We start from the raw sequence: 24,681 nt of genomic DNA, 5'->3' as shown, positions 1-24,681 counted from the left end.
CATAACATCCTTACCGAGACCTACAAAAGAAGAAAAATGATTAAGTTCGGAAAAATATTCGAACTGTGGTCAAATCATTAAGTCAAGAAGAAAAGTTTACCGTGACTACTAGCCGCCCATCGACCCTTTACCAATCGCGCCATGCGCGCTCATCATGTGTTGGCTGCGATATTAATATCCTAACCCAGTCCTCGAGATTGGGAACCGCACTCGGCATCCAAGAAACAACTACATCAAGTAAAACACTAATACAACAACAACAACATACCCAGTAAAATCCCACTAGTGGGGTCTGGGGAGGGTAGGATGTACGCAGACCTTACCCCTACCCCGGAAGGGTAGAGAGGCTGTTTCCGGGAGACCCTCAACTCAATAGAAGAGATAATAATATCAGAAAAGAAATGCAAGAGGAGATCTGTAACAATAAATGAAGCAGGGGAAGTAATAATGATATCTTAACACCAAATAAGTGAAAGGGAGTGCAGTAATACAATCCTATGCAAAACAACAAAATACTGTGAACACAACCTAGACCACTACCAAACATAGGCAAAGCTCTATCAGACTACCCAGAAAAAACAATGCACTACCCCTAGCCTACAACCCTAATGCTCGACCTCCACACGTTCCTATCAAGAGCCATGTCCTAAAAAATCTGAAGACGCGCCATGTCTTGCCTGATCACCTCGCCCCAATTCTTCTTAGGCCGCCCTCTACCTCTTCTCATACCTGCCAAAACCAACCGCTCACACCTCCTAACCGGGGAATCTATGGTTCTTCTCCGCACGTGTCCAAACAACCTAAGCCTCGCTTCCCGCATCTTGTCGTCCACGGGAGCAACACCCACCTTCTCCCGAATATCTTCATTCCTTATCTTATCCAGTTTAGTATGCCCGCACATCCATTTCAACATCCTTATCTCCGCTACTTTCATCTTCTGGACATGTGAATTCTTAATTGCCCAACACTCAGCCCCATATAACATAGCCAACTTAACCACCACTCTGTAAAACTTACCTTTGAGTTTTGGTGGTACCCTCTTGTCACACAGGACTCCAGATGCTAACCGCCATTTCATCCACCCCACCCCAATGCGGTGCGTGACATCCCCGTGAATCTCTCCATCTCCATGGATAATAGACCCTAGGTACTTGAAACTTTGTCTCTTGGGGATGACTTGTGAGTCGAGCCTCACCACCCCGTCCGCTTCCCCTGACACGCCGCTGAACTTACACTCCAGATATTCCATCTTGGTCCTACTCAATTTGAAACCTTTGGACTCCAAAGCTTGCCTCCACACATCCAGTCTCACATTAACACCGCTACGCGACTCATCGATCAGAACTATATCATCAGTGAACAACATACACCATGGCACCTCCCCTTGAATATGGTGTATCAAGGCATCCATCGTCAGAGAAAATAAGAATGGGCTAAGCGTAGATCCTTGGTGTAACCCCATAATCACCGAAACAAGCTCGGAGTCACCTTCCGTAGTCCTGACCCGAGTCTTAGCTCCATCATACATATCGTTTATCGATTCAATGTATGCTACCGGTACCCCTTTCACTTCCAGGCATCTCCAAAGTACGTCCCTAGGGACCTTGTCATACGCCTTCTCTAGGTCAATAAACACCATGTGTAAATCCCCCTTCCTATCCCTATGTTGTTCCACCAACCTCCTTATAAGGTGGATAGCTTCCATAGTAGAACGACCCGGCATGAACCCGAACTAATTTTTAGAAATAAATACCGCCCTTCTCACCCTCCCTTCTACCACCCTCTCCCAAACTTTCATGGTATGACTTAGCGACTTGATGCCCCTATAATTGTTACAATTATGGATATCACCTTTGTTCTTAAACATCGAAATCATCAAAATACATCTCCAATCATCTGACATCCTCTTCGTCTTGAAAATAACATTAAACAACCTAGTCAGCCATTCTAAGCCCGCTCTACTCACATACCTCCAAAAATCTACTAGAATCTCATTTGCTTCTATTGTTTTGCCCACAGCTCCCACTACTTCATCAACCTTGATACGCCTACAGTACCCAAAGTCTCGGTGACTCTCAGAGTGTCCCAACTCCCCTAGCACGACGGTACCGCTCCCCTCTTCATTCAGAAGTTTATGAAAGTACATCTTCCATCTATGCTTAATCTTGGAGTCTTTCGTCAATACTCTATCTTCCTCGTCTTTGATGCACCTAACTTGATCCAGGTCACGAGCCTTTCTCTCTCTCGTTTTGGCCAACCGAAATAGCTTCTTGTCCCCACATTTCCCCCCAGTTCCTCATACAACCGATCAAATGCAGTAGTTTTAGCCTTTGTGACCGCTAATTTTGCCTCCTTCCTAGCTTCCTTATACCTCACTCTGTTTGCTCTCCTCTGCTCCTCATCGGCACTCTCCACTAACGCAAGGTACGCTATTTTCTTTGTTTCTACTTTACCTTTGACCACATCATTCCACCACTAGTCGCCTCGGTGGCCGCCATAGTAGCCCTTCGAGACCCCTATCACCCCTCTCGCCGCCTCCCTAATACAGTTCGCCGTCGTCGTCCACAAAGCGTTAGCATCCTCATCACTCTTCTAGGCACCCATAGTCATCAACCGCCTCTCCAACTTATGTGCCGTATCCTTAGCCAAAGCACCCCACCTTATCCTCGGTTGACCCCGTACAAACCTCTTCTTCCTCTTTATCATGATACTGACGTCCATCATCAAAAGCCTATGTTGAGTTGTGAGGGTCTCATTCGGGATCACCTTACAATCCTCGCACAACCCCCTATCACCCCTTTCGAGGAGGATATAATCAATCTAGGTCATAGCCATCATACTCCGAAAAGTAACCAAATGCTCCTCCCTCTTCGGAAAACTAGAGTTCGCGATCACCAACTCAAAACCCCTAGTGAAATCCAATAGAGAAGTACCACCTCCGTTCCTATCCCCAAAGCTGAAGACACCGTGCACCTCTTCATAACCCTCAGGCGATGACCCAATATGACCATTGAAATCCCCTCCTATAAATAACTTCTCCGTTGACGGAATACCCCACACCACCTCATCCAACCCCTCCCAGAAGCACCTCTTAACCTCCTCGCCCAAGCCCGCTTGCGGCGCGTACGCACTAACTACATTCAGAGTGCTCCCTCCAACTACTAACTTAATCGCTATCAATCTGTCTTTAACCCTCCTAACCTCAACCACTGACTCCCTGAGCTCCCTATCCACCAAAATACCCACTCCGTTCTTGCCTTTCACGCGTCCGGAGTACCATATTTGAACCTGTATGCATTCCTCGTCTTCGATCCTACCCATCTGGTCTCCTGAACACAAGCTATATTGACCTTCCTCTTCTGGAGAATCTTCGCTAGCTCTATAGACTTACCCGTCAACGTCCCTCTATTCCATGATCCAATCCTCAACCTACAGGCTCCCTTGTTCCCTTTACCCCCTCTGGGCTCCGTCCCACTCCCTGACCCATGTCCTACCCCCCGCCCCACCACCCGCCCACCCCGAGGACATGACCTTACTCTACCATTACAAACCACAACCGCTATACCTTCGGTGTGGTCTAGACAAAAATGCAACTACAAACAAGCATAGGTATAAACTAGAAGGTAACAAATATCCAGAACTACTACAACAACAAATTAACTAAAACAAATAGGTGACAGGAGGTACCAATTCCCGCGGATAGAACCTGGACTTTTGACTTGCTATACTCTCGGTGCTGTGGGACCCGACGTCCAGCCCTTTAGACTACCAACTTGCCTGCCGGCTGTGCTGTGTTTGCTCATACACCTCCCACTCAACCCGAAACGACCACAAACAAATTGCAACCTAGATAACACACAAACACACAATGGAACCGAGAAAAAGAGACAAGTGCGGGACTGTCACCGTCACCACCAGTGACACACAGATCTACTACTGGCTAGACTCGCCGAAAAACAATGCCGAACCTTGTAACAGTGGAGCGACGCTGGAAAAAGAAGCAGAGAAACGGAAAAATATAAAGGAAAAGGGGAAGCACAGAGGAGGGGGTTGGGGTAGAAGCCGAAAAAAGGAGAAGAGAGATGGAGCAACACCGGTGAAGCATCGATCGCCGGCCTAGTCTCTGCTAGGGTTAAGAAGAGGGAAGAGGGGAGGGGGAAGAAAGAGAGACAGGTGGAGGGAGAGATAGAGAGATAGAGAGAGAGAGAGAGCGAGGGGATAGAGAGGGGGTGTGCTTACCTAGATTACCCGTCCACGCCGGTGCCGGTGTTGGAGAAGTTCACTAGCGGGGGATTACCGTTAAATGAGACCGTTAGTATTATTCAGAGACGGGCGTGTAGGAGACCATTTCAAGTTGGAAAATTCTATCTTTCATGTCAAATCATGACAATAAAACACTAATAATAAAGGGAAAAAATGAAGGCAATAAATAGAAATTGAGGAAATATGCTTCATATTCCATTTATCAGGAAATGGCATACTTTCGGCCGGGATCAAGTCCGAGGTCTTCACTCGAACAAATTGGCCCATCCAGCCCCAGTATTTGTCCTCATCTATGATCGAGAAAGGTGCCCTAGTGGCCCGACGTTGAAGCTTTATTAACCCTCATCGATAGAGTCGAGGGCTATATAGGCGGATGAGATGGTCGAGGGTGAAGGGAAGCACATCGACTTTGCTTGCAAAGAAACAAAGTAGTATCACTATCCTCCAGAAAGAGGGATGAATCTAACCGAGGACCACCTCATATTTCTTGCAGAAATCTATGATAATCGAATCCAAAGGACCCAACGTGAAGAGGTAAGTGTAAACACTTAAGAACCCTTCTACGTGGGTGGTGATTGATTCTTCTAAAGCAGGCATCACCACATGTTTTTACCCTAGTTGCAATCTTCTTTAACCTAGGAGAGGAGTTTTTCGGTTATCGAGCATATGTATCTCGATATCGGCTCGCATCGACCCAGCACTGAGGAAGTCTTTTCATCATTAAAATCAAAATCGAGGACAATCCTCCAGGAAAAAAATCTTTAAGGTGTGGCTCCGCCACCAGTTCCTCACCAACCGTCCATGACGATGAAGCAATCTCCTTTTGTCGAATAGTTTTTGAAGTCTTAGCCATTTTAATTTTACGAATGAAGAATAATGGAAAGTGAGAAGAAACACTTGGTATTTTATGGTGAAACAGGCGAAGAAACACCAGAGATATGAAAACACAAAGCTTTGAGGAAGGCAAAGGAATTTTGAAGATTAGAGCGAAGAAGGTTTGAAAGTAAAGTTTGGACAAAAGAAGAAAGATACATTTATAGGTTTAAGCCGACAGTTCAAATTCAATAGTGGCCAACCGTTGACTGGCACACATTAAATGCTTGGGAAACTGTACCTACGAGATGTTTTGGTTATCTCTGTTGCTTATGTCATGATGCATCGAGGTGAAGATCGAGGGCTCAAATTGTTTCTTGTAATTACTCTCCAAAAAATGAGAGGACTATCTATATACGGTCAAAATCGGGCTTGACCTTTTTGTGTGACTGATCGAGGCTGGAGCATGATGAGTCAAGGATCAACTTCAATTTATATCAAACTATGGTGCACAGTTAGGTTGTCTAGCTTGAGACCCTAAGATCGATTAAGCTCGAGATATTAAGACCAATTAAGATCAAGACTGACCAAAACTGAGACCGACGAAGAATGAGATCAACCAAGATTGGGACTAAATAACATGGATAAAGAGGGAAGCTTACTGGGTCGAATAACGGAAAGACGAAATATCTTTAAACGAGTGAGGATCACGGCGAAAATCCTGACACGTATCAAGAATAGGCCGACTAATTAGCCAATCATGGGATTTCTTGCTGTATTTAGAATTGTACCAATATGAGGACTCCCCTACTATATAAAGGGGGCATGGTTATTTGTAAAGGATATCATATTCACATTATATAAAGCAATATACCATCTTCTTAAGCTCTCAATACTCTGTTTTTCTGTTAATACTTTCCAGTAAAATACTTATTTGATTCGAATGCGACCTAGCTTGAGGATCAAAGCTATACATCTCATTTTGTTTGTTTTATTTTTATTTAATTTCAATAGCAATTTATTTTTTCTCTCAGTTTGTGCCAAGTAAAATCACGTGTCCTTAAAACCGTTGTATAAATTCAATTGTTATCCATTTTTAGGATAAACATGCTTAAAGTGGGTATCAGAAATCACGGACACTTGGCTTTGGGATCCAATTTACTAATATGTAATCTTCACTCTTCTCCACTTTTACAATAAATGGTAATACCCGTTAGACATAGCATTATAATAGTGATAAAAGCAAATGTTTCATTCCAGTATAAAGAGGAAACAAATGCGATATTACACAATTTTGGATATGCTTTTTTAATGTATGATCATGCCGTGTACGGGTAATATCAGGGATAAAGTTATCCTTGATTTCTCGGTAAAGAAATAAGAGGGAAGTACGATTTGACACGAGCCCGAGTAAAGCCAAGGGGTTGCGCGTCTCGGAGCCCGAGGAGGACGAATGGTGCACCCGGGGTCGGATACAATTGAGCATCGGGTTCGATAAGAGTGAAGGTCTGTGGCTAAGGGAAAAACAGTTGGACATGATAAGTGGGGAGCCGTAATATTCGTCCTCAATCGGATGTTACAGCGCAAATCTCCCCCGATATCAACCGCAGATCAGCATTTACTGGGAGAAGAAGATTTTTTTACCTTATTTATATTTGTACTAGGATTGAAACTTCCCTACTATATAAAAGGGAGAACCTTTTTATTTTCAAAACAACTGTTGACACGCATATCAAAGTAATAAAAGTTTATTTTTGTTCTCTAGTTACTGTTCATAGTGTTCTTCAACTACTTAATCATTTGGTTGCAACCGAGCCCATATCGAGGGCTCAGCCGAGGTTAATTTTCAGTGTTCATCTAAAAGCCATGCTTAATTATTCATCACGTTTGGTTTGATCATTTTTCTTCTATTTACTTTAACTGTTTTCTGTTCATAGGTCATTAGTGTTAAATTAAATCACGTATTCTTTAACTGCATACAAATTTAATTGTTACTTATTTTAAGGATAAACCGTTTGGATCCCACCATGGGGATAAGGATAATAGTGGTGATTTAATATGAATCTCCATAACATACCCTACTTTACACTTGCTCTTTGAAGTTTGATTTCAGGTTAATCTAAAAATGTCAAATTTTCAGTCTAGTCACTTGAACGTTGACTCCAAGTCAGGCCAACACGGTGAAAACAATAATGTGGTACCCAGCAATGATGTACCCCCTATTTATCCCAACGGTGCCCCAATCGTTGACCTGGTCGATGCTAACTCATAAGTTGACTTCAACATCAACCTGCCAACTAACCCCAAAGATAACATTCGCGGGGCACCCCAGCCATCGGCTCGAGAAGCACCCGAAGGGAAGGTGATATAGTTAGCTTACGATTTATTTTCGAAATGTTACAAGCTTAGTAAGCCGCAATAGCACAGCTATAAATCCAAAGCCACGCCCAAAACAGGATCGAGCCCGAGAGGGTTAGAGAAAATTCTTGAAAAGATGAATAAACTGCTGCGGAACTGGAAGAGTTCTGGCCCGAGGAATCTTCCGAGGTGTTGAAACTGCTCGAAGAACTAACAAAGCGGGTGGAGTCTTGTAAGAAAAAGATATAGGCAAATGACAAGAAGGTGGAAACTTGCAATTCAAGGGTTGATAAGATCCCAGGAGCGCCTCTAATATTGAAAGGGTCGGATTCCAAAAAATTCATTCAGAAGCCTTTTGCCACCGAGTGCGGCTCCGAAGCCAATTCCAAAGAGATTCCGAATGCCAAATATTCCCAAATATAACGGGAACACAGATCCAAATGAGCATATAACCTCTTATACATGTGCAATTAAAGGCAAAGACGTAGAAGATGATGAGATCGAGTCAGTCTTATTAAAGAAATTTGGGGAAACTCTGTCCAAAGGAGCGATGAAATGGTATTATAACTTGCCTCCTAATTCCATTAATTCATTTGCTATGCTTGCAGATGCCTTCTTTAAGGCCCATGCTAGCGCCATCAAGGTCGAAACGAGGAAATCAGACCTCTTCAAAGTCAAGGAGAGAGAAGGAGATTCTTAGGGAATTTGTGTCAAGGTTACAGATGGAGCGAATGGATCAACCCCTGGCCATAGATGATTGGGACGTCCAAGGGTTCACCCAAGGGATCAGTCCCCGATGTTCCGTCGCTTCTCATCAATTGAAGCAAAACTTGGTTGAGTACCCCGTGGTTACTTGGGCTGATGTCCATAACAAGTATCACTCAAAGATTAGAGTCGAGGATGACCAGCTGGGGGGTCCCCTCAGGATCATTTTAACCCAACAGAGCAAACGACATGTCTCAAAGAATTATGGATCAGGAGCGAAGGACGGTTCGAGATTGGTATCAACCATACCGCTCAGACAGAAGGGGAAACGAGCCCGATCGCCACCCAACTAGGAACGACCGGAGAAATAATCAAGGACCTTGCAACCGGGGTTTAATATATAAAAATGGTTTCGATAGATCACTTAGGGGCAGGGAAGCCCCGAGACTATCCGAATATAAATTCAATGTGGACGCTACAAGTATAGTGTTGACCATTGGTCGCATCAAGGAGGCCAAATAGCCTAGGCCACTTTAGTTGGATCCCGTACATAGGGATTACAACTTGATGTGCAAATGCCATGGTACTTATGGTCATAGGACTGAAAATTATCGATAGCTAAGGGATGAAGTGGCTCGACTATTCAACAATGGGCACCTTCGGGAAGTCCTAAATGAATGGGCCAAAAATATTTCAAAAAATAGGGAGGCCAACAAATAGGTTGAGCAAGAGGAGCCTCAACACGTGATCAACATGATCATTGGGGGAGTGGATTCCCAACAAAGGCCAATGATAAAACGCACCAAAGTTTCTATCACAAGGAAAATGCACCCGTGATTATGTCCCGAAGGGGTCCATTTCATTCAGGGATGAGGATGCCCAGGGCATCATCCAGCCTCACAATGATGCGCTAGTAATATCTGTACTTATCAATAAATCTCGAGTTAAATGTATGTTAATTGATCCAGTAGCTCGGCCAACGTCATCCGATGGAGGGTCGTAGAGCAATTGGGATTATTAGACCAAATCGTACCACCAGTACGAGTATTGAACGAGTTCAACATGGCATGCGAGACGACGAAGGGTGAAATAACCCTACTAGTAAACACTGTCGGGAACCCAATATACATAATTCTATATGATCGAGGGGGATATGCGGTACAACGCCTTGTTTGGAAGGCCATGGGTTCATAGCATAAGGGTGGTTCCTTCAACCCTGCATCAAGCATTGAAATTTCCCACTTCGGGAGGAATCAAAATGGTCTACAAGGAACAACCGACCACAAAGGAGATAATCGCTGTCGATGAAGTAATCTTGGTGCCCGTGGTCTCAATATAAAAAAATAGTGGACTGGTCAAAGAGAAGGAAACCAAATAACAATCAACGATCCCGACCCTGACCGTACTAGAAAAATAGGAGAAGCACACATCAAACGAGGAGGATGATTACGGTGTCCCGAGATCATTTATAGCTCATGATGACACCGATGTCACTAAATAGACAATCAAGGAATCGGAGCACGTCAGACCAATCGAGCATCAGTCAGATCGAAAGGTATACCTAGGCACGGGGTTAACTCCCGATCTTAGGAAAAAACTTATTGATTTTCATAAAGCTAATGCCGATTGTTTGGCCTGGTTACACTTAGATATAATAGGGATCCCACCATAGGTGACAACTCACAGATTGAGCTTCGATCCAAAATTCTATCTAGTCAAACAAAAGAGGAGGCCGTAGTCCTAAATCAAACATGCATTCATCAAAGACGAGGTATCTAAACTTTTGAAAATAGGTTCCATCTGGGAAGTTAAATACCTAAATTAGTTTGCTAACGTTGTAGTTGTACCTAAAAAGGGAAACAAACTTAGAATGTGTGTGGATTATCAGGACCGAAATATGGCATGTCCGAAGGATTCATTTCCTTTGACCAACATCGACGGAATGATCGATGCAACGGCCATACATAAGGTACTGAGTTTTTTCAATGCCTATTCCGGGTACAACCAAATTTAGATGGACCCAGGCGACCAAGAAAAGACATTTTTCATAACTAAATTCGGCACCAATTGTTAAAATGTGATGTTGTTTGGGCTAAAAAATGTCGGTGCCACGTATTGATGCCTAGTTAACCTGATGTTCGAAGAAGAAATAGGGAAATCAATGGAAGTTTATATTCACAATATGTTAGTTATGTCCCAGCGAGCAGAGGACTATTTGAAGCATTTGTAAGAAACCTTCGACATATTGAAGAAATACAACCTGAAGCTGAATTCGGAGAAGTATGCTTTCAGGATCAGCTCGAGCAAGTTCCTTGGGTTCATGGTATCCAACCGGGGAATAGAGATCAACCCGGACAAGATAAAAGTTATAGAATATATCACCGTAGTTGACAACGTCAAGGCAGTACAAAGACTGACCGGGCGGATAGCCGTATAAGGCCGATTTATTTTGAGGTCGTAACATAAGAGCCGTTGATTCTTCTCGTTACAAAAGAAGAAAAATGACTTCTCTTGGATCCCGAAATGCCAATAGGCTTTAGAAGAACTCAAACGGTACCTATCGAGCCCTCCCTTGCTGCACACTTTGAAGGCAAACGAGCATCTATACCTCTACTTGGTAGTTTTCGAGGTAGCGGTAAGTGGTGTCCTAGTACGGAAAGAAGAAGGTATGTAATTTCCTATTTATTACATTAGTATATCCCTAGGCAATGCTGAAACAAGGTATCCACACTTAAAAAAATTAGCACTCGCCTTATTGAGCACATCTAGGAAGTTGAAACCGTATTTAGTGTCACCCCGTATGTGTCGTGACCTCATACCCACTAAGTCATGTTATGCATAAATCCGAGCTCTCGGGCTGGCTGGCCAAATGGGCCATTGAGATCAGTGGGTATGATATCGAGTACAAACCCCGTACTGCTATAAAATCTCAAATTTTGGCAGACTTCCTGGCTGACTTTACGCCGGCCTTGATCGCCAAGGTTGAGAAGGAATTACTGCTCGCCTCGTGGATTAGCTCGGGGTTTTGGACCCTATTCACTAATGGTGCTTCAGACGCAAAAGGGTCCGGGCTAGGAATCGTATTAAAAACCACCTATGGGTAACATAATAAGGGAGTCTATAAGAATTGTGAAATCGACTAACAACGAAGTCCAATATGAGGCTATGATTGCAGGTCTAGAACTGGCTAAGAGCCTGGGGACTGAGGTGACCAAGGCCAAATGTGATTCAGTCCTCATCGTTAACTAAGTCAACAGAACGTTTGAAGTAGAGGAGGAACAGAAGCGGAGATACTTGGATAAGTTCCAAGTGGCCCTACACCAATTCAAGGAATGGGCTCTACAACATGTACCTCGAGATCAAAATAATGAGGCTGATGCGTTGGCTAATCTAGGGTCGCCAGTCAACTCCGACAAATTAACTCAGTGATATAAGAAGGTCACGCCGAGGTGAACTCAACAAGATTAACTTGGGACTGGAGAAACAAATGCATAAACTACCATAAGAAAGGGAAATTGCCGTCGGATTCCAAGGAATTGAGGGGCCTTCCTACTTGTCATGACCCAAAACTTAGCTTGTCGTGATGGTGCCTCACGTGGTACTAGGCAAGCCGGCACTTCAAAATACTTCCAACACTTTTAAAATAAAACAGGTTTAAATCATCAAACTCTCAAAACTAGATTGAAGGTCAAAACCCAATACGGAAATTCCCAACATCGGGGTGTCACTGGGGTACATAAGCATCTATACAACACAAGCCTGGAAATAGTATCTATGAAAGGCAAAAACTAAATACATAAAGCTGAAAGATAGGAAAGGAGAGACAAGATCTACGAACGCCGGGCAGATACCTTGAAATCTCTAAATGATCAAGCTGAGCAGAGAGATTAACACCCACCGTGTCCAGAAACACTTGGATCTGCACACGAAGTGCAGGGTGTAGCGTGAGTACAACCAACTCAGTAAGTAACACGACTAAATAAAGGACTGAAAGTTGTGATGAGCTGCACTGATATAGTTCAATTACAAAAATTATAACATGGGAAGATAAACATGCTTTCAAGTTCGACAATTAAGGCCAAAACAATTAATTCATGTCAAGTTCAATTGAAACATGATATAATATCTCTCAAAAATTACATGACAGTGATATATGCCAGCTGAAGTACAACAGTAATGAAATCAAGTGCATAATCTCAAAGCAACAATCACTCGGTCCTCCCATACACTCCAACATCACAATCACTCATTCCTCACAGATGCTCGAAACTCGCACTCGGCACTTGCACTCAGTAGGTACTTGCGCTCATTGGGGGTATGTACAGACTCCGGAGAGACTCCTTCAGCCCAAGCACTATAACAAGCCAATCATGGCATAAATCAATAAGACATGCTGCGACATGCAGCCCGATCCCATAAATATCCTCACAATCAGGACCTCGGCCTCACTCAGTCATCAATCTCTCCAATCTCATTAATCATGATAATCAGCCCAAACATCAATGATATAATGTATTGATAAGGAACAATAGAGACTGAGATATAATATGCGAGTAAATCTATGACTGAGTACAAAATAGCAATTAGCAGATAATTCAACATGTAACACGGCCTCTGTGGGTCCATACAGTACAAACACATAGCCTAAACATGATTTCTAACATAATTTGCAGTTCAATTTCCATAACACATGGAGAATATACGGATAACAATAGAGTGTTCAACTATACAGTTTCATGGAATTAACCAAGTCACGATTCCTACGGTGCACTCCCACATGCCCGTCACCTAGCATGTGCATCACCTCAAAACAAATCACATGACACATAATACAGGGTTTCATACCCTTAGAACAAAATTTAAAACTATTACTTACCTTAAACCGCGAAAATACCTACTCCAATACTCCCTTGCCTCGCGAATCGGCCTCCATATGCCTCGAATCTAGTCAAAACCGTTTGATACAATCAACACGGGCTAAAGAAATTAATTCCATAAGAAAATACTAAGTTATAAATCAAAAGCCAAAAGTCAACTCAAAAGCAGTCCCCTGGACCCACGTTTCAGAATTTGATATAAGTCACAAAATTCGAAAGCCCATTCAACCACGAGTCCAACCATACCAAGTTTACCAAATCCGACACTAAATCGTCACCCAAATCTCCAAATTAAACTCTCCAAATCCCTAGCCTCAAACTCCCAAATTCTACGTTAAATACACACAAACTAGGATGGAAATTCTATGGGGAAACAAGGTTATCGAATAAAAATGAGCACAAGTGACTTACCTCAAGAAACCCCTCGAAAATCCTCTCAAAAATCACCTTAGACCGAGTTTGCAAAGTCCAAAATGAGAGAAATCACAAAACCCTCGAACTTAATGTTCGGTCCAGGGGTCACACACTTGCGCTCCACTTGGCCGCATCTGCAGTCCGCTTCTTCGGATTTTACTTCGCTTCTGCGAACCAAGAACCCATCCCACCTCCACTTTTGTGGTCTCTCATGCGCAGATGCGCATCCGCACCTGCTAATTTACTTCCGCGTTTGCACCTTCAGGCTTTCTTTCCGTACGCACACTTGCGATACCTCTCTGCATCTGTGGCCTCGAAGGTGCGGATAAATCCTTCGCACCTGCGAAAATCCCCCAGTTCAAGCCAACCTTGCAGGTGTGATCACACCAGTAAACTCCCAGCTTCAGCAATGAACTAAGTCTCATCTTCGATCCGTTAACCATCCGAAATCAACTCGAGGACCTCAACCAAACATACCAACAAGTCCTAAAACATGATACGAGCTTAGTCGAGCCCTCTAATAACCTCAAACAACATCAAAAACACGAATCACACCCCAATTCAAGCCAATTGAAACTAAGGAATTCCAACTTCTACAAAAGACGCTAAAACCTACCAAATCACATTCGATTGACTCCAAATTTTGCACATAAGTCACAAATGACACCATATACCTACTCCAACTCCCGGAACTCCAATCCGATCCCGGTAATCACAAAGTCCACTCTCAGTCAAACTTTTCAAATTTTCAACTTTCGCCATTTCAAGCCTAATTCAACTACGGACCTCCAAATCACAATCCGGACACACTTACAAGTCCAAAATCATGCAAGGGAGCTAACAGAACCATCAAAACTCCATTTCGGAGTCGTTTACACATAAGTCAATATCCGGTCAACCTTTTCAACTTAAGCTTCCAACCTTGAGACTAAGTGTCTCAATTCATTCCGAAATCCCTCCGGACACGAACCGACTATCCCATTAAGTCACATAATAGCTACAAAGCACAAAATGAGCAGTAAATGAGGAAACGGGGTTGCAACTATCAAAACAACCGGCGGGGTCGTTACACTACTAAAGCTGCCAAGTTTGGCTTGTTCGGTGGAATGTTATACCAAAGATCATTTTTCGGGCCGCTAGCTAGGTGCTTGTGTCTGGGGGAGACTGACTATGTAATGAGGTAAGTACACGAGGGTACTTGTGGAAACTATTTGGGAGCATAATCCTTGGTTCGGAAATTGATCAGAGCCGGTTATTAGTAGAACGAGATGGAAAAGGATACGAAAGACTTTGTTCGAAAGTGCAACGAATGCCAGAGGCATGCCCCAATGATTTATCAACTGGGAAAATGCTTCAGCCGATGCTATCCCCCTGACCGCTTATAAAATGGGGGATGGATATCGCCGATCCTTTACAATGGGCACCTGACAAAGCCCAAATACATATTGCTCATGACCGATTATTTCTCCAAGTGGGTCAATGCACAAGCATTCGAGAAGATTCGGGAAAAAGAGGCCATTGACTTCATATGGGATCATATAATATGCTAGTTTGGGATACCAACCGAGATCACTTGCGACAGCAAGAGAAAGTTCATTGGCGGCAAGGTTAGTAAGTTCTCAAAGACCATAAATTAAAAAGATCTTGTCGACTACCTACCACCCTAGTGGGAACGGTCAAATGAAATCATCAAACAAAATTTTACTCCAAAACCTAAAGAAGAGATTGACCGATTTAAAAGGAAAGTGGAAAGAAATATTTCTCGAGGTCTTGTGGGCATATCGATGACTTCTAAGTCAAGCACCACTGCAACACCATTCTCTTTAGTCTACGGAGTGGAAGCTCTGATCCCCGTCAAAGTAAGAGAATCGACCCTAAGGTTGAAATACTCTATCGAGACGTCGAATGATGAGGCCATGGCCATGAGCTTAAACTTATCGGACAGAAGGCGAGAAGCTGTGCTAGTCTAGTTAGCGATCCAAATGCAACAAACGGGGAGATACTACAACCGAACTGGGAAGGTTATCAAACCTTCTACACTTTCATGTCGGGGACTTGGTGTTAAGGAAAGTTACTCTACATACCAAGAACCTGAATGACGGGAAACTAGGCCTGAACTGGGAAGGGCCATAAAAAGTAGGTGATAAAATCGAGGAAGGCTCATATAAGCTCGAATCAGGGAACAATGTACAACTACTGAACAACTGGAATATGGAACACTTAAAGCAGTACTACTGCTAAGGTACCGACACAATTTCCTTTATAGTATTCTACACTTTGAACTAACTGATGGTAGGCCAGAAACCCTTGTTTTAGTCATAGCTTGCACTCCAATTACTGCATTTTACTTGTGTTTGAGCTTAAATGCAAATGTATTGCACTTATTATGTGTTTTATGCCTTGTATGAAGTGATTCCGAGTTAAGAAGATAATCTGGAACTAAATCGAACAATTTGGAGCTTTGAAGTATGATTAAAAGTCCAATAAATTAAACCGGGATCGCTTTCGGAGGTCGGGAGCCAAGTTTGAATTTAAAATGTGAAGAAAAAAAACACTCTGGGAAAGTTACACAGTCGCGCACAACAATGTATTCTGTTGGAGTCCGTCTGAAATCACTCTCTGAACTTTCCCACTAGCGCCCCGCAAGGGCCGACGGGCCTGTATTATTTTCTTAAAGTATTTTCCTATTTCGACTTGGAAAGGGTAGTTTCTTCTGGGCCTAGTCCTCTAAGGTATAAATACACCAAAAAGACGTTTTAAGGGACTTTTGACCTTGGAAGCTTTGGAAGAGCATTGGAGGCTACAAGACACATGATTTTATCAACTATACTATCTTTGGTTGGCGAGCATCAAATTCATGTTGTGTTTTGCGCTCGTTAAATTTTGATGCCGTTGTAGGGGATTTGCAACCAATAGTGTTCAAAATAGTTTTTGGTGCTAATTCAGAAACTTATTTTATTCTATTCTTCACGGGTTTTCTTTTCCATGTGAAGGCAACATGTTGACTTCTCTGGTGTATGAATTTATCTTCTTCAAAAGAATTAATTCCATACAATCCAGAGATCGAAAAGAATCTGCGACAGTTGAGGAAAGAGAAAGAACTCATCTGAAAGTTCTTAGGGCAACCTTCAACCCAAGAACTCTTGGCTAATAACAGTGACTATGAAGTAGACTTACCTTCAAGAGAGGCAACACAACAAGAAGGTACACGAATAGCAGCTGAAGCAGCCCATAGAGTTGTCGATAAGACTATCGAAGATGGTTCTAAATAGACCCACTATTGAAGACCAGTTCGAAAATATGGTATCTAGTCATGGTATAACATTGGGTGATTATGCCAGACCAATCTACAATTAGGGACTATCTAGTGTCAGACCTCTACCCGTAGCAGCGAATAATTTCGAGTTGAAGCAATGTCTACTTCACACTATCCAGAATAACCGTGTCTTCAGAGAGAAGGTGAATGAAGAGCTTCAACTGACTGTTGATACCCAATTTTTTTCTGTATATTTTAAATAAGCATAAATACCTTCACAATAACATATATATGCATATATAAGCATGCACAAGGCTTTATTATTTTTCCCATAATTTTTAAGGGTTTAAATTGGTTTATTTTCTCCCTTTTTACCCATAAAATCCCCCAAAATTATTTTCAAAATTATTGTTTGAATAATTCATCTATTTAATTTCTATATTTATACCAAAATATGGCTAACGTAATTTTTATGTATTTTTACAATTACATTTGGTATTTTTAAAGCTAAATTGCATATAATTGCAATGTTAGCCCATTTTAAGATTTAATTATGTTTTATATGCATAAAATTGGATTTTGTATTTTTATATTGTTAATTATGTATTTTAAATCATTTTGGCACCTTAAATATTTTTTAGAAATTAAATATTATTTTTATAAATTATAATAGGGAAAAACTGGCTATTTAAATTATAGCCAAATCAGACCCAAATTCCCAGCCCAATTTTACAATTAAAAACCCGACCCACACCCTATTAACCCTTACCCAAACCTAAAACCCACCTACCCATTCTAATCCTGACCGTTGATCTCCTAGATCAACGGTCCAAATAATTCATTTCCTTTTTAATTTCCAAACAACCCCCAACCCTAATTCATTTCTCCAAAGGCGTCGCCTTCAGATGCTCTCTCATCTCCACTCTTCTCTCAAACCTAACCCTAGACTCCTCCACTCCCCTCTGTCTCGGTCATCTCCGGCAACTATACTTTTCAACCCAAGCCTCCAATAGGTCTCTTATCACTCTGCTCATCATCTCTAAGGCTTTCAAGGATCCTAGGCCATGTCTATTCGGACCTAGGGTTTCTGTTACTTATGGGTTCTCCGATATGATTTTGGGCAAAATCACACCTTATAGGTCACGATTGATGAAGTTTCAATAGATTCTTTTTGATTTTACTTGGGTTTCCTTTTGAAACCCTAACTCTCTTATGAATCTCTCAGATCTGTGTTATTTTTATGCTTTAAGCCTATTTCCTTATGTGATTTGCTTATTCTCGAGTTTTTTTCCTGAAAAACCTTCTACTGTAAACCATTTTTACTCCCTTTGAAAACTAGGATTTTCGGAGTTCTTCCTATACCTGTTTCGACTGATTTCTTTATGATTAAACCTTTTTCCTTGTTTATCTCGATAGCTTTTAAGTTCTTACTGCTTTTTAACTCAACTCTGTTAAAAAGCCCTAATTTCTATAGTATTTTCTTTACTTGTTTCTGTGAGTTAGCATGATTTTCTTTACTTGTTTCTGTGTGTTAGCCTGATTTTCTTTACTTGTCTCTATGTGTTAGCTTGATTTTCTTTACTCTGATTCTGTGTGTTAGCATGATGTTCTCCACTTTGGTTCTGTGTGTTAGAATGACTCTCCTTTACTTCTTTTCTGTGGGTTACCCTGTTTACCTGGTTCTAGTTAATCTCTTGTGGTCACCATGCTTTGAATACGTTTTGCTGAATCTCTAGCCTACTTACATCACCTCTACATGACTATGTTTGCTCATCTTTTGTTTCTTTTTGCCTATATAATCGACTTTGTTTGTTTGTTACTTCTGTTCAATCGTCTCTATTTATATGTTGAGGTATGCAGAATCATGACTCCCCATGATTGATTCTGATTCTCCTTAACTTTTGGTAATTGAAAGATTTTCCTTCAAAGTCCTGGAATTCTACTCGTCTGTTTGAATTAACTGATTGCATTACCTTATTTACTATGATACTTTGTTTTACTTAGTCTTTCCTTAATTAGGTCCTTTTGAATTTGGTCCTAATTGACTACTTTATGCCTACTGAATCTTGACACTTTTCTTATTTAATCGTGCACTGATTTCCCTTCCTCCCTTATATGGTACTGAATCTTCCCATTTGTCCTTGACTACCTTCACTCAAGGAAGTAATTCCTTGATTCTCTGAAGTGATTGATTCTGAGTTCTTAAATTAGTATACTACGATGATTTTCACCTTATTCCACTACCTACTTTCAACTATAAATACTCTAAATCTTTCACAAAGGACACACACTCTTGGCTTTCAAAAAACCCCTCTCTTACTTAAAATCTCTATGTTATTCTACTACTATTGGATGGCTGAAAGCCAAGGCTAATCATCTATACTCTCTGGTTCTTTCACTCTGCTTACTTTTATCCTCACTAGTATGTCATAGTTAATTTAAAGTCTCAACAACAATATGTTTCTCTTCTTGTTTCAGTTTCTGTTATTTCTAGCCTGCTTTTACTTATGGTTTTGCTGTGAAGTTTGTAGTTAAGCATGCTAATATGACCCCCTTCCTTCTTTTGAATTCATGTACCCCTTATGTAATTCAAGCATGCCTGGACAATTGCATTCTTTCACCTACTGTGCACTTACCACTTTGTGAATCCCAAACCCCTATTCCCTCTATGTGTTCATGACTGGATTGTGACTATGCCAGTGTCAAACTATCTCTGAGCATGTACATATCAGTCCTAATAATCCTACTAGGGTCATGTGTCTGCAGTCAATGTCTATGTATCCCTAAACCCCCTTAACCCTTGTGTGATTACTGAATTCATTCACTTGTTGTGTGTGATCTTATCCTTAAGTGTCTGAACTTTGTTTACCAGTCCAACTTCTTTTCAACGATCTCTGTTACTAATTGCTTTCAAAACAGACCTTTTGAGTCTAGTCTTTAATAAACTTTTTTCAAACATGAGTCCCGCACTTTCACTCTACTCCTAGTTAATAAGTTCTGCCCCCTCTAGTATGTGTACTGCCTTGGGATCGTCTTGAGAACCCTTGGAACTCTGGCATACTAAGGCTGGCTTTCCACACTGTACTGGTTCAATGCTTGGCTATTAAGTCTAGGTGTAAGCATTACCCGAGGTCCTTGAGACCCTTAGGGTACTTTGATGCACCTAGACTCAAATTTGTCTATGGAAATGAGGTTGAAAGACCATTGGAGGCTTTGGGTAACTATGGCCTGATAGCAGGCTCTCTATAGAATAACTTCTTAATTTTTCATTTCACTTATGTAATTCATTTGTTGGTCTGTTATAATTTGTTAACAGATATTTGGGGTATTTAGTGAAAGGGTGGGTAAATGTATACCTTGTGGGGCAACTTGGGTAGAAATCCTGCCTTAGGACTTATTTGCAAATTTGCATGCCTCACTCGATAGAAAACATGCCTATAGGGTTTTTATTCTTGTTGAATCTGATTGCTTTTGCATAATAGAAAACATGCCTATAGGGTTTTTATTCCTGTTGAATCAGATTTCATAATAGAAATCATGCCTATAAGGACCTCACTTTTAATGTCACTTGCATTAGATACAAACCATGTTCATAAATCCTGCATTTGTTATGTTAGAGATCGTGTTTCCAGGTTCCAAGTCAACATGTTTTTAATCAACTCAAATATAGATATCATGCCTCTAGGACATAATTCTAATTCAGTAAGTTTTTCACATGTTACTGCAAATTGCCTAAAACTAATAATACACCTAGATATCATGTCTATAAGGATCTAATTCGCAATTCTGTCTGGTAATTCTAATTAGCCAAATAGATCAATTGTATCTCGCCTTGTTTACTTCTCAAAACTGGCTTTGTTAAGCAGCGACATTTTCTGAAACTGGTTCTTCCAACATTGCTCTAATCTCATTATATATCCTACCTATAGGATTAAAAGGGACTATTTCAAAACTTGTCTATTTCTGCATTAACATAAATATCAGTTTTGCATATAGGCAAGCCTTAGGGCATTTTCAAAACTTGCATGTCTCTGAAGCTGTTCCGGTCACTCAACGTTTTGAATTCTAATAAGGCTTTTTAAGAGATCCTAGGCAACTAATAAGTTGTGACTTCTGTATCTGAAAGTGATTTATTCTTGCATAATCATTTAGAAATCCTGCCTTAGGACTTTGATTACCAAAGACCTTACTTGTGGTTGAGTCGTGCTGAATGTATGCTCGTTTACAGAGGAAACTATGTGCCTTTAATTGCTCCATTTATGTGAAAGTCCTAAATGCTTCTCTTTGGCTGTCGCCTTAGATTTTTGCCTTTAAAACCTTAGGGGTATGTCTAGAACTGCCTATAGGTAGAGGTCTTAACTCCTTCCAGGACTATTAAGAAGGTACATGTAGCAGTACACAATAGGAATCAGTGACTAACACTCGCTTTGCATGACCAATAAGGGGACGGGAAGGGTAGACATGGGATATGATGACTACGCGTTAATGTCACGTGTAGACCCTTAATGAGGAGTGTTTACCGGAACTTGCGTGGGGTGATCCTATAGGATAAACAACCTAGGACCCCCCTTTACCCCAAACCTTCTCCTTGTTTAGAACTTTCCTTTATAATTTGTTCAACCTTTATTTCACTACTTGATTTGTTCAAACATGTTGTACTTATTTGATTCAACTATTTGTATCGACTAATTTATAAATATGAGTTCGGTTGGGACTCACAGTTGTGGACCAAGAGGGGTTCCTAACACCTTCCCCTCGAGGTTATCTCGAGCCCTTACCCTAATCTCTGGTAATGAAGACCAACCCAAGAGTTAATCACTCTAGGTTCCCTAACACACCATAATCCGTTAGGTGGCGACTCTTCAAATACCCAAAAGTAAATGAGTCATTGCACCCCATGGAATGTCGAAACTCGGACCTCTCTCCGCGAGAAAGGGAAAAGGGGGCACGACACTCACTTGATGGATCTTGAGGAAATCATGAACACCTTCCAACAACAGAGTGTCAAAAATGCAGTCTACTTCAGGGCATTCCCCTTTTTGCTGAAGGATGACGCGAAGCACTGGCTTCATAACTTACCAACTAGGTGGATCAGGACTTGGAAAGATATGACTAAAATGTTCCTTGACAAATACTTCTTTGCAAAAACAGTAAAGTTTAGAAGGAAAATTCATTAGTTCTGCCAGAAGGACACTGAAACAATTTTTGAGGCTTGGGAAAGATTCAAGCAGATAGTGAGAAAGTCATCATAATAAGATTGAATTGTGGATACAACTCCAGGACTTTTGGGATGGACTGACACCTTTCTCATGACAAACTCTGAGTATTGTAGTTGGAGGTCCTTTCATGATGAAGACTCCTAAGGAGATTGTTGCAATTAATGATGAGCTCTTTGAAGATGCTAACCAATTGCCTACTGAGAGTAATGATAGAAGAAAATCAGCTAGGTTTCACTAGGTAGACTCTAACACATTAGTGCAAGCCTACGTAGATCCCATGGTCAGATAGATAAGAAAGTTAAAATTGTCTAACGTACAGAGTGAGCGGCAAGCAACATGTGACTTTTGTGGAATGGGATACCCTATACATGAGTGTCAAAGTTCAGCTGAAGTAGCAAATGCTATGGGGAGCTTTGATAGAGGCAACTACCAAAGAGGAAACAATTCTAACTCCGTGGGGCAGAGGCACCCAGGTGTTTCTTGGAGTTCACTAGAGGGTGCAAATGCATGGCAGAAAAATAAATCCAGACCCCAGGGACAAGGAGCTCCAAGTTTTCAAAATCAACAGAGGCAGCAATATCATCCTCCATAGTCCAATCAGTCCAACATGGAAGATCTGATGAAGGACTTTATCATTAAGGCATACGAGAGGCTTGAAACCCATAGCACAACTATCATAGAACAGGGCATGGCCATTCAAAACTTGGAAAGATAGGTGGGACAACTAGCTAATCTATTATCTGAGAGGGTTCCATGAACTCTTCCTGTTGATACTAAAAGAAATCCAAAAGAGACAGTAAATGTAGTGTCTTTGAGGAGTGGGAACGTATAGGAGGATCCAGGGCAAAACAAAAAGATGAGCTAATTGAAAGTCAAGTGGAGATTATGGAGGAGCAAAAAAAATGACAACATTCAAAAAGGTGCATGGATGGTAGATGAGGGTCTGAAGAAGAAGGGGAAAAGAGGAGAAGACTAGAGCTTAGAAGAAGAAGAAGAAAGATGAGAATGCAATAAATGAGGAGACTGAAGAAAGTAAAATTATGCATGCTCTACCTTTCCCGCAGAAGCATAGAAGAGAAAAGCTGGACAAACAATTCAGGCGCTTTCTAGAAGTGCTCAAGCAGGTACATGTGAATATACCTTTCATAGCGGTGCTTTCACAGATGCCATCTTATGCTAAATTTTTGAAGGAAATATTGTCCAAAAAGTGAAAAGTGGAAGAGACATCAATTTTCAAGCTCACAGAGCATTGTAGTGCATTTCGGCAAAACTAGCTCCCTCAAAAGTGTGGAGATCCAAAGAATTTTACTATACCTTGCTCTTTAGGGAGTACTGTCACACCTCCTTTATCCGCCCCCGCGGGGGGCATAAGAGTTTTTTTTCCAATTAAAGGACAATCGAAACGGAATTTGTTTATTTATTTCAGAGTCGCCACTTGGGAGATTTAGGGTGTCCCAAGTCACCTATTTTAATCCCGAATCGAGGAAAAGAATGACTCTATATTACAGTCCGCGAACCAGAAATTCGGATAAGGAATTCTGTTAACCCGGGAGAAGGTGTTAGGCATTCCCGAGGTTCCGTGGTTCTAGCACGGTCGCTCAACTGTCATATTCGGCTTGTTTATCTGATTTTATGCAATTATGCGCTCATGTGCAAATTTTATCTTTTTACCGTTTTCATAATTGTTATTATTATTTTTAAAAGAATTTGAGCATTGTTAAAAACATGTCTTTGGATTGCGTCACATAAAATGCACCCGCGATCCGGAACGTATTTTTATTCAATCTTTTGGGATTTGGATTTGGGTCGCATAAATGCGCACCCGTGTTTAAGAATGTATTATTATTAAAATCGTGCCTAAAGCGATTAGCGTATTATCATTTCTGGGTAAGACCGTGGAATTCACTAAACAGTCCATCCTGAATTCTAAATACTCAATTAAACATTTATTGAGGGCCCCGCAATTGGTGCATTTTATTGGGATAGGCTCATCTCATTTTTATTTTTAAAAGGACAGTCCTAAAATGCCTACATTTTTCTATTGAAATTTGTCTCTACAAAATAAAAGAGAAAATATCTTAATTTATTTACATGTTATTACCTAGTTACATTATACTAGGCATGTTCTCAGTTTGTCAAATTAAAAAAAAACATAGCAATCTAATTTTAATCCTAGACCATTTACATGCTGAAATTAACCAATATTATTTAACTAAACAATATTTCTGCCAAGTTCTTGCTAGATGGCCTATTCGTTTGATTTTTGGCTCGACGGAGTTACTACACCATTTATTTATTTTTAGGCAATATATGTAGATAGTTCATCTGTTAAGCTATTGTCGGATGTTCCACTATATGTATTAAATAGCTACATGATTCTGATTTTTGCAAGCTAAATAATTTGTACATACAAATAAAATTCAGAATATAATTAAAGCAAATTTAGAATTTCAACTCTTCATTTTTCGTATTCATGCTTCATGTTCGGATTACAATAACCAGCGTGTCAGTTGTGTACCTGATATTGGAAGCAAAAGAAAATGAAGATGAGAATCAGCAGCAGTAATAACAATACAGCACAGCAACAACAGTCCAGCAACAGTAACAATCGAGGAACAGACCGGTGGAGTAGTAATCCCAAAACAAAAGCTTCAAGCTCTTATGAAACAACCAACAATTAATGCTGATTTCAAAACAATGAATGAAAGCAAAAGATTTTTTTTTAGTTTTTTTTATTTGAAAGTTTAAATATTTTTCGGAATTTTTCTTTCTCTCT

General features: G+C 41.0%; 1 pseudogene; it reads right to left on the bottom strand.

Annotated features, from left to right (window-relative positions):
- Window positions 1-228: 228 nt before the first annotated feature.
- LOC142176480 (uncharacterized) lies at window positions 229-1,249 on the bottom strand (annotated as a pseudogene).
- Between the last annotated feature and the right edge of the window lie 23,432 nt (window positions 1,250-24,681).

Source organism: Nicotiana tabacum, chromosome 3 (genome assembly GCF_000715075.1).
Source record: "Nicotiana tabacum cultivar K326 chromosome 3, ASM71507v2, whole genome shotgun sequence".
Taxonomy (NCBI): domain Eukaryota; kingdom Viridiplantae; phylum Streptophyta; class Magnoliopsida; order Solanales; family Solanaceae; genus Nicotiana; species Nicotiana tabacum.
The sequence above is the reverse complement of the archived record's forward strand: the minus strand, read 5'-3'. Positions and strand labels throughout refer to the sequence as shown.